The 11349-nt window shown below is 37.4% G+C and overlaps 1 long non-coding RNA gene across 1 annotated transcript; it reads left to right on the top strand.

The window, feature by feature from the left end:
* Positions 1 to 4057: 4057 nt before the first annotated feature.
* Positions 4058 to 5862, top strand: LOC131618366 (uncharacterized). The gene is made up of 4 exons (XR_009288814.1): positions 4058 to 4319; positions 4426 to 4578; positions 4649 to 4925; positions 5577 to 5862. It is a non-coding gene; the product is annotated as an uncharacterized LOC131618366 (long non-coding RNA).
* Positions 5863 to 11349: the final 5487 nt, after the last annotated feature.

Here is an 11349-nt window from a genome sequence, read left to right as displayed (position 1 = left end):
TACAGTTTTTCTTTGTACAGAAAACTCTTTCAAAACAATAACTTTCAAACAGTTTTTCAAACAACGCGTCTGTAAATAAAACAATCAACCATGTTTTGTAAAAATACCACGGGCCTCCATGTAGGTATAAGTCCCAAGCCCCTTTTGTACATACCCACTCAAGTACATGAAATTAGGTATTTCATTGTACGCCTTTTGTACATATCTCGATCAGTTTGATTTTTAACTTTGAATAACAAACCAAAAATGAAGGTTTCTTTAAATCTTCCCAAAAATATACCATGGGCCTCCATGTAGGTATAAGTCCCAAGCCCTTTTGTAAATACCTGTTTACATAGCTTTGAATAAACTCAAGAGGGCCTCTCCCCGAATATAAAGTCCCGAGCCCTGTGTATACAAATGGATCATGCTTACAGGTATATTTCCTTCATAAACTCCATTATATACACACACTTTGTCATATACATATATAATTGTTCATACCTGTTCATGTTTGTTCATACTTGTTCATGTTTGTTCATATGTGTGATATGTGTGCTTGTTCAACTTAGTACAACACTAGGTTCCCCATAGCCTCCTATTGGGCTTCGTGCAAAGAATCTACCTAGTTTAGGTTAGGACATAGAGTATGGTTTCCCGGTGAAATCGCTCTAAGAGCTCAAACCAACTATACCATGCCTCCCCTTGGGCTTTGTACAAACGAGTGTCCCTCCCATAGCCTCCTCTTGGGCTTACAATGCAAGGACCCTGGATTGTCCCTCCCATAGCCTCCTCTTGGGCTTACAATGCAAGGACCCTCTGATAGCCTCCTCTTGGGCTTCGTACAAGGACCCACGGGCTTCTTATAAGCATCCCCAATATCCAAATCAAATACCCTAGGAGATTAGACATTTTTCATCTCTATGCTAGGAGTATCTCTTATATATCATCACAAACAATCAATCAATCAAACTTTTTTGCCACAAGGCTGGCTAATCAATCAAACTGTTTTACCACCGTACTGGATGATTAATCAAAGTTTTTGTCACAAGGCTGACTTCATTGAAACTTTTGCCACAAGGCTGGCTGATTAATCAAAGTTTTTGTCACAAGGCTGACTTCATTGAAACTTTTGCCACAAGGCTGGTTAAACAAAAACATCTTTATCATTCTAAGCACCCTAAGCGGCATGGCCCCGGGCTTATAATGAAAAGATTTTCAAACAAAAAAACAAACAGATGTATGTGATGATATAGATTAGATACATCTAGCATTTAGACGACATTTGTCTATTTTCCTTTGCTTCCACTAGCATAAGTGGGAACTACGATTGCTCTGACTTTCTCAACATCCCTTTGAGAATACGTAGGCACAAGGTCGATCCTTGGCGAGCAAAACAAAACAAAAAAAAAACCATTCAAACCTTAGCACCCGTAGACCCCGAGCTACAAATGCTCTGATTCCCTCTAAGGGATATGTATGCAGAGGATCGCGATGATCTTTGCGAGCATAATCAAACAAACACCTTAGGTCCCACCTATTTCACAAGAACCTCCACCACAACAAGAATGGAATAAAACAAAATAAAGAAACCTATAGAGTACTATAGATACGTTGGGTGCTAATACCTTCCCTTCGTATAACCAACCCTCTTACCCGGAATCTCTCCCCCACTTTTTAGGTTATTGCAGCTTTTTTCCTTTTCCTACTTTGGAAACAATAAAAAGTTTGGTCGGTACAAAAGAAAAATCATTTTTTTGAGCACTCGAGCCCAAAGAAGGCATCAGGTGTCTCATCCACAAAAAAGAGGAACAAAACGATTTTTCGCCCGCGACAGACGTTGATTCTGATATATAACTGATGTAGAACTTCTGTATAAGTCAAATGTCCCAGGATCAAAGGTTCGACACCTTTTATTGAATTGCAGAAATTCGGGTATGATGAAGGTCAGGTTTCCTGTCCCATCCCAATCTCACGGGTATGTAGTCTAGACACGGACAAGTGGTCCCTAATGGTCACCAGGGTCTACAGCTCCCATGGGGTACAAAGTGTTTGAGGCAACAAGCGTGCCAGACACAGTGTTCCATGAAAGAACCTCGCCCAGTTGTGGTACCCCATGTCAAGCTCGATCATAGCAAGCGCTACGGGAGTCAACATGAGCATCCACACTAATCCTATGTGTCACTGGCCTGGGTAGTGGGCCTTTTACCTCACAAAAACCCCCCACCTGCAAAACAAAGCAGAAAAAATATGTGGCCCCCACGGGGGCCCATAATATAGTCCAGAATGCGAGGAAATAAACATGATATGCAAGCATAAAATAGACATGATATGCAAGCATAAAGTAAACGATGCAAGACATAAACAATATATAAGCACACCCAATAAACAAACAACAAACAAAGGCTAGGATCGACTTGCTTTGGGTCCCCAGTAGAGTCGCCAGCTGTCGCACGCTCGCGAAATGTGAACAGAGTCGCCACCAATATATTTATCCCAAGGAGGGAAAGGAATATCAGAAAACCTAAGATGAATAAGAACGAGGTCTTTCGACCAGAGATAGGGTACGGAAGTCGGTTACGCAAGGGGAAGGTGCTAGCACCCCTCACGCCCATCGTACTCGAAGGTATCCACTTATGTTTGTTGCTATCTAAAGGGTGTATAAATCTAAAGCTTAATTAATAAGGGAATGCGTGCAAATGAAATAAGAAGAAACACGGGGAAAATAAGGTTTTTAAATAGTTGTGCTCGCTTAGGCCCCGCGACCTAATGCCTACGTATCCTCTTCAGGAATCAGACGCCGTAGTTTGGCGCTTTAGTTTTTGTTTGTTTTTGTGTTTTTTAGTGGGCGAAGTTACATTCGCACTCCGCTGCTCGACCTCTGGAGTCTTAAGCTGGGAATGGAGCGGAAATAACGTGTCCGATTAAAGAATGCCTCGGAGGCGAGATAGAGAAAAGAGTTTGAGCGTTCAAGTGGCACCCTAAAGCAAGGGAGACTCGAGTTGCTCTTTGGTTTGTGTTTTTTAGAAATTGGGAGCTTACGCTCGAATGGTTCCCTAAAGCAAGGGAGATCCAAGCACTCGAATGATTCCCTAAAGCAAGGGAGATTCAAGCTTCCATTCCCTTTTTAATGATTTTCACTTTTTTATTAATGTTTTATTAAGTGTTTTCTTTGTATTTTTTAAAGGGGGTTTTATTTTGATATTTATTAGATGTTTTAATGTTGAAAAGGAAAAGAAACTAGCCTAAGTATGAAGGGAATTTCTACCTAATGTTATCGTGGTTTCTACCTAAGGTTAGGAATAAAAGAATATGAAAATAAAGATCACAATTAGAAGTCAACAAGTAGGATACATGAAAATAGTACAAGAACATGAAATAGAACAAGTCAAAGTATAGCACAAAAGTGAATTAAAAGTACTATTATTTTTATGTTGATTTTTATGAGAGAAATTGAATTACAAGTCAAGTAAAAGACTAAAACAAATAGCCTAAAACTAATATTATATGAACATTTTTATATGTCAAAATTGGATTAATGGTCTAAAATAAGAGATGAAAATTAGATTTTGTTACCTAAAAGAAACATGAAAAAATCTAAGTAAAAATACTAAATTGCTAGTTAACTAAGAAGGAAACAGGAGGGTGCAAACTTAAGAATAGGCGTAAAGAGCAAAGGGGCGCAGGGCCCAGTCTGAGTAGGCCCAACAGAGTTTTATTGTTACAGTTTTCTCATGCCAAAAAGGGACAATGGGCCACAAGGGGTGCATAACACAGAATGGCCCAAGAATAGTTTTTCTGTTACAGACAAAAATGCCAAAAAAGATGATAACGGGCTCAGAGATGATGAATAACAATTAATGGCCCTAGACTTATTGAGTTGATCCAAATGATTATTATGTTATTATTCAATTCAAACTTTAATAATCAAATTAACAATTAACTCAAATTATTCACATTAAACTCACATTAAACCTAATTAATTCACATTCAATACTCATAAAATTACACAAAAAATTAAAAGAGGATTAGGGTAAAGTTGTGACCGTTCAATTCAGCTTCAGCTTCAAGAGAAACTCTCTTCTCCTTCGCGAAACGTCGACGGTGCGATCTCCCTCGGCCATGACATTGTATCATCCTTCCTTTTCGGTTAACAGCGCGACGGCGTCACTATCTTCTACGATGAGTACTCCGCCACTCCCTCAGTTCCGATCTTGTCTCGATTTCTCTCGGTCTCTACTTTCGCGGATCTCCCCCAATCTGTTCTCCGATCAAAACTCCTTCGCTGCGACCTCACGTTGTTCTCCTGAGACCGTCGTGTTTCTTGGATTGAGGTTCAGGTGATACGTTCTTCCTTCTTCTTTGATCCCGTTGATTCTGAATCTTTCTCTTCGTCTCTATGAGTTCTCTCTTTTGAATGATTGTTGTTGTTGCGTTGGATAGCAGAATCGTTGCGATGAAGGTGACTTAGGTTGGTGATTGAAGATGAAGGTTATGATGAAGATTGAAGCAAGGTTGAAGGTTCTGTGGCGGCGGGATTTGGAGTGTTCTTGTCGACGAACAGATGAAGAATGGTGGTGGTGATATGAAGAACTAAAGGTACGAATCCCTCAGATTATGAAGCGCGATTGATGATTCTTCTGTACTCTGATTTTCTGATTTTTTGCAGAATTCTTGAATCGGTAGCGATGATGATGAAGATTGGAGATGAAGGAGATTGTTGTATGATTGTGTGTGTCAAGAGAGTGAAGAGAAGGAGATGGTCTGAAGCAGAGAAATGGTGGAGAATGGTGAATTGAAGATGGTTATGGAAGTGAAGGGAGAGTGAAAGTGAAGAGGATAAAAATGGTGGAGAGACTGAATTGTGGAGGGAAGCACGGTTTAAATAGATTGAGAAGGGAATACATGGGCCGTTAGATCTTAGAGATTCTGTTAGGAATTGAAGGGTGAGGATTGAATTGGTTCTCAAGTTAGTTTCTTTCTGTTGGATTCTGTTATGGACAGTTATCAAGCTGTTATATGTTAGATGCAGGGTAGTTAGAAAACTGTTATATGTTGGTTATGCTTTGAGAGAGTTAGTTGTAAGTGGTTACATTCTGTTATAAGCTAACAGATTCGGTTAGTTGTTAGGGTGGTTAGAAATCCTGTTAGATGGTTGGTAAATCTGTTAGAGAGGTTTGGGAAAGTTAGTTAAAGATTGTTAGTTTGAAAACAGAGTTAGTTTGTAAGATATGAAGTTAGGATGGGAAGTTTAAATTCTGTTTTGGTTGAATACTGGTATAAGAAATTATGTGTTAGAAAACTGTTAAGGCTAGTTAAGTTAGTTAAGGTTTGAATGGGCATGTGTAGGTTTATTTTATGATGATGCTGAATTGTGTATGGAGGTATTGTATTGGTTTAGTAGAATATGAAATAGTTTGAATTTTCTGCATAATTATGCTTTGTGCTGGCTGTTAGTCATTAGGAAAGGCTATTTGGAATGGAAAAATAAGTGTAGACTGATTCAAAACAGTGTGCTTGTTTAAATGGCTTTTCATGGTTGAATCAGTTTGGTTTTGGAGCTTATTTATTTATTCTGGATTCTTTTTTTTGAACAGATGCAGGCTAGAAATTGTGGCTGGCTGCAAATGAAATTGAAGCATGGCTTGGCAATGTATTATATGTGAAGACAAGATGACCATGGAAGCAAGATGATGAAGACGGAATCGTGGTGGTGGCAGCCTTTTGGTTCGGACCGGTTTATGCTTCTTGTTTGCAGGATGGCTCCATGTCTCAGTTTATTTGCAGGAGCCTTTTTGTTGTAATTTTTCTTGTAATGTACACTTGGATTTGGATTTGTAATGGATAGAAGCTTGAATATTAAATAATGGGCTTTGAAATCATGATGTTTGTGTTTTGTGAACCACGTTCACGTAACCTCTTTTTCCATTTGACACAAAGTGACATTATCATAAGTATTCAAATTTCATGTTGCCTTGCGCTCACATTTCCAACTTGTTCAATTTGTATCAATACTTATAACACAAATAAACCAATGAACAAATGCTTCATGTCATGGCACACCATAAGGGAATTTGAACCTAATCATTATTCAAACGACTTGATGAATCTTCTAATCGTATAGCATATGATGAGAGAATGAGCCCTCCTCCAATTTAAACTTAATTCCCATGATGACTTGAGCTTCAAAGATTCGAGGATCCATAATTAAATGAATGGTCAAACCTACAAGTGAGCCAATTGATATAAAGAAGTAACTTGAATTGATGACGCCTGGACACACCACATCTTGACCATATGTCGAAGGGATTCCAGATGCCAGTATAAATCGGCTTCGATTGCAATACATTCGAGCATATAAGCAGAACCTACATTTCCAAGATCCCTGATCCTATGTAATTGGTTAATGAATGCATGTTTTATTGGTTGATGAATGTGTGGTGAAAACGTAATAAAAAATTTGAATTTCTTTTCTTGCAAACGGTGATGGAATGATATAGAATTGATGCTTGATTTTATTGATGACCTAAGATGCAAAATGATGCTAAAGAAAAACCAGTTAGAAATAAAAATAGATGGGCAAATTTTGGGGTGCAACACCCTCCAAAATTTTCCTTCAAGAAATCGTCCCTTCAAAATTTTTCTTCTGAACTATTGGCCCCTAACGTCAAATTTTGTAGCTAATCGGTGGCTAAAGTCGTAGCTAATCTCTAGCAAATTTGACGTAAGGGACCTATAGTTTAGACGAAAAATTTTGAAGGGACGATTTCTTAAAGGAAAATTTTAGAGGGACTAAAAACGAAATCTGCAATATTTAGAGGGACCAAAATGTTCATTAACCCTAATATAAATTATATTCACGGCACATTCTTCGTTTTTTAATAATTTTTATTTTTATGTTTATTTATTTTTATTTTCTTAATTTAGTTATGTATTCTCTTATATTTTATTTTATATCAAATTTAAACCATTCATTATTTATTTATTTATTACATTGTAATATATAATATTTAATAATAAGTTATTTCATATATTTAAAAGTTGTACATAGTTTAAATTGTGTCGCAGAATTATAATATGAATAAAGTGTACTCAATTTTTTTAATGTTATGTGTAAAACTATACATTTTTTTTAATCATTCATTATTAAAAAATATTTACTAAAACATATTTATGAAATATTTACCTTTGAATCTCATATCAATTATATAAGATTATAAGGATAAAAATGCAACTTATTAATAATTCTCTCCCCCAGGAACAAAACATACTTTTAATTAAAATCCCTACCTTCTCCACCTGTTTCCTCTTTTGAACCAAACATACATTTAATTAAGAAAATCTCTCATATCCCCTCTCATCCCCTTCCCTCAAACAAAAACTCTCCCCTCCCTCACTTCATTTGAACCATACAGATCCTAAGCTTTTGCTCTAACTTGCCTAAGTCTATTTAAAATAATGGAAATGTAATATCCCTATCTTATAACACAATAACTATCACCCAATGTTGATTAATGAGAATAATAGTAGAGATATTAAAGACTTAGTTAGAATGGGACAAGATGGCAAAGGAATAAATATTGCATATTTGGAGGGCACTATGGTCCTTGCACCATTTAAATGAGGAACTTAAGGACTTGTTTGGTTATAACTTCTCATTAACAACCTTGCCAGAAAAATCAGTTTTTGAGGAAGCTTAGAGAAGTAGGGAGAGCACGTAAGATTGGAGATAGAAGGAGAGTGGAGTCCAAGTTCTTCATCAACCTTTTTTTAAGTTACTTTTTAAGAACACTATTTTATATTAGAAAATAGAAAATAGAAAATTGGAATATAAGAAAATAGAATATTGCAATTAAATCTAATGGAAAGATACTGGAATATAAGAAAATAGAAAATTGCAAAGTGATCCAATCATCTTGTAATCTGACACAACTAACCACTCGAAATAAGAAGTTTTGTTGACATATTTAAGCTTCTAATTCAAAGGTAAGATGTTGAATTTTTTTCATAATGAGTTGATGTTTATACAATGTTCTTGGACTTTATCATTATTTTTCGCATTTAAAGGTATGTTTGGTTTGAGTAGATGGAGGGTAGGGTAGTGGGGATATTTCTATTGAAATATGTTTGGTTCAAATTTTAGGAGGGGAGGGGAGAATAACCCCTCCAAAACACCTTTTTTTTTATCTCTCCATATTGGAGGGATTTGAAAAGGAAGGGAGGGACTATGAATTTTGATATTTTAAAATTATTATTTTACTAAAATATCCTTAGTTTTATTTTAGTTTTTTAAAATTATTTATTTTCTTTCATATTTATGCTTTTCTTTTGTGTGATATTTTTACTGCTTCCATCAACTTATTATAATTGTTATTCACCTTTAAATTATTGTCATATTTTTGTACTTAATATATATTATATTCAGGACACCAATTCCAACGAAACAAGGAGCGTCTACGATATAGAACCTAATTCCCCACGTGGTCACGACCACCCAAGGTCTCCTCATAAGCGCAGCGTTAGAACCTAATCCATCTCACTGTCAGCCGTTCGCATGATCCTCAGTCGTCGAGCGCGACATATGGATCCTTATCCCACCTACCTTATGAGAATTTCGGGTTCGTGTCTCACGAGTACCAAGTCAAAATCCCACCTCGAGTTTCAGATCAACACTGCCCCATATCTGTCGGAAAAGATGACTCACGTATCCCGTGCACGACAGTGATACTGTGGCGTCATACCTGTCTGGTAGAACTAACATGGTGGTCCAACTCCGAGGCCATGCATTCAAGTAACTGACTCAGTAGCATATAACGAAACCTAAGAGTGTCACACATCTAGTGTTGACTTACTCTGCTCACAACAAGCTAGATCTGACTCGATAAGGATCTAGTCAGAGTTCTTTACAGGTGTGTACTCGTTCACACAAAACACACACGAGAGAATCCCAAAGATAACTCCCACCATATAGAGATACCATGGTTAAAACAACAATTGCTTACTGCGGTCAGCCCGCCGATTTTGTCGACAACCACTAGTTCTACGGCTTCACTCGGATTTAGATAAATCGCAACTAGTAGGGAACATGGATTACTGCACTCTGCATATCCATCCACTCAGCCGCCGCCTAACGTAGTTCTAGAAATCACACATTTTAGAATGAGCATGGAGACATAGTAGTTCCTCCCACCAAAATAGGTACCAAAGACTTCCCCAAATGAAGACCCCCACTTCCACTCGTTCTACCAATCCTTAAGTAGGTAGCTTCTCACGTCTCAAGGTACAGCGGAACAAGTCGGAAATTAAACTCCAAGAGATATGCCAACAATCGACGTGTCGGTGTCGCACCAAGAGCATGAATTAGCATGTATGAGCATCGAAAGCAAGATCAAGCATTCACGATTAACCATGACTTCACATATCAATGAGTGCACAATTTAAACACCTTGTTAACAAACATTTCATGCTTTAGCAAAAGTAAACAATAGCAACAAGTCGACATGCGACATGCTACAAAACATGAACAAGTATGGTGCAAGTGATAAAGAGATTTCGACCAATTCCAGACTTGATCATTATCAACAAGTAGCAACAATTAAGGTTCAAAAACCACAAGGCTCCGTGAATTCCCACTCAAAAATCTCAATAAGCATTTCAACAAACACTTATCATGCAAAAAACTCAAAATTAAACACAAATGCTTCAAACACTCAAATGATCGAACACTTAGCATGCATTTCTTGTATCGTAAGCAACATGCGTGTATCATTGACGACAATCCACCGGTAAATCTCGAATTCAATCAAATAATTAAGATCAACACAAATCATTCAATCAACAAGCAATTATCATCATCAATTATCATAGATCTATCATCCACAATCAAAAATCATCATGATCAATGTTGAATTAAGCAACAAAATCGATGATCTAGCAAGGTTTGTAGTGAATTTACCGGATCAAACGAAGAGAATGAGATCGGATGAACACGAACGCGAACACGACGCGAACAAGAACGAAATCCGAAAGATGAGAGGACTAGAGTGGGGCACAAGGAACTAGGAGAGGGAGAGAGGTGTGCGGTACTTCAATCGGAGGAGAAGATCTTGATTCGTGCTTCGATCTTCATTTGTTCTTGAGATTTGATCTTGAATTGATGAAGGTTTTGTAAGTTTTTGTAGTTTTGATCCAAGAAAATTGAGAGAGAATTGAGAGAAAGTGTTTTTGATCTTTTGGGTGAAATTGAAGTTATGAGAGAAAATAGAGGGAAAATGCTTATATAGTATGAGTGGTGAAATGTCCAAAACGCCCTTAATTATCTCTTTTTGGCTCATTTTCGAGGAAACACGAATTGGTGCGAAGTTCAGAAACGGGACCAATGTCAACTTGAAGATGACTAAATTTGTGGATCATAGCCGCGAGAATTGTCTCAATCCGATAAGCGATGAAGAAATTACGCGCGTTTGAATGACGAGAAACGCCGATTCATCTAGCGCGACTGTGCAGAATTTTGTGCGTACCGCTCAAAGAATTCAATAAAATTTCATCTTTGGCTCAAAATCTGAACAAGCATGTGTGACGAAGAATCGAAGCTAACGAAATTTCCGAGAAAATGCCGCCGGAATGGACTTCATACGATAAAAATCAAAGAAGTTATGAATTTTCAAACATGGCGCGACATACTCGAAAACACACTTTTTACCGAAAGATTACGACGTTCTTCAAAATGCTGGGAATTTTCAGTGCATAATTGGTTGACGGTCCGAACATATGAAACCTTGGTAATGATGGCACGGAGCTCCAGTTAAATTTTCGAGCGAATCCGACTAGCGGATTATGAGATATGAATTTTCTGAGATCCGAAACCCTACTTTCAACACCTTTTTTCTCTATAAAAATCCAAGTAATTTGCCAATTCGACCACTTTCCTCAAAGAACTGGCTTCCGAACCGAACACGAAAGTTGTAGATATCGTCGAAACAGTCGAGATTACGTGGGAATTCAGCTCATATCATTTTCCAAATAGGACTTGCAAATTTTCACGTATTTCCACTGTATAAACCACATTTCCCACCGTATCTTCTTAAACCCATGAAAACTCTTTACTATTTTTTCTTCCTTTTCGAACGACGAAGCAAACTTCTTGGATAACTTATAGCTCAACTAAAGAGGGCAAATTTTGGGGTGCAACACAAGTACATCACAAAAAGAAATTACAAAAAAAAGATTACACCAAATAGCCTGTTGCCAAGTTCTGATAAATATGCAGTTTAGATATGCTCTCAGCTCCACAACGGTATAAGGATTTCGTGCCAATTCTGATTCGAGGTCTTCTCAAAGTCTTCTTTCCCGGAAAATCTGAGGACGAAT

The sequence above is a fragment of the Vicia villosa genome, linkage group LG7, assembly GCF_029867415.1.
Source record: "Vicia villosa cultivar HV-30 ecotype Madison, WI linkage group LG7, Vvil1.0, whole genome shotgun sequence".
Taxonomy (NCBI): Eukaryota; Viridiplantae; Streptophyta; class Magnoliopsida; order Fabales; family Fabaceae; genus Vicia; species Vicia villosa.
The sequence above is the reverse complement of the archived record's forward strand: the minus strand, read 5'-3'. Positions and strand labels throughout refer to the sequence as shown.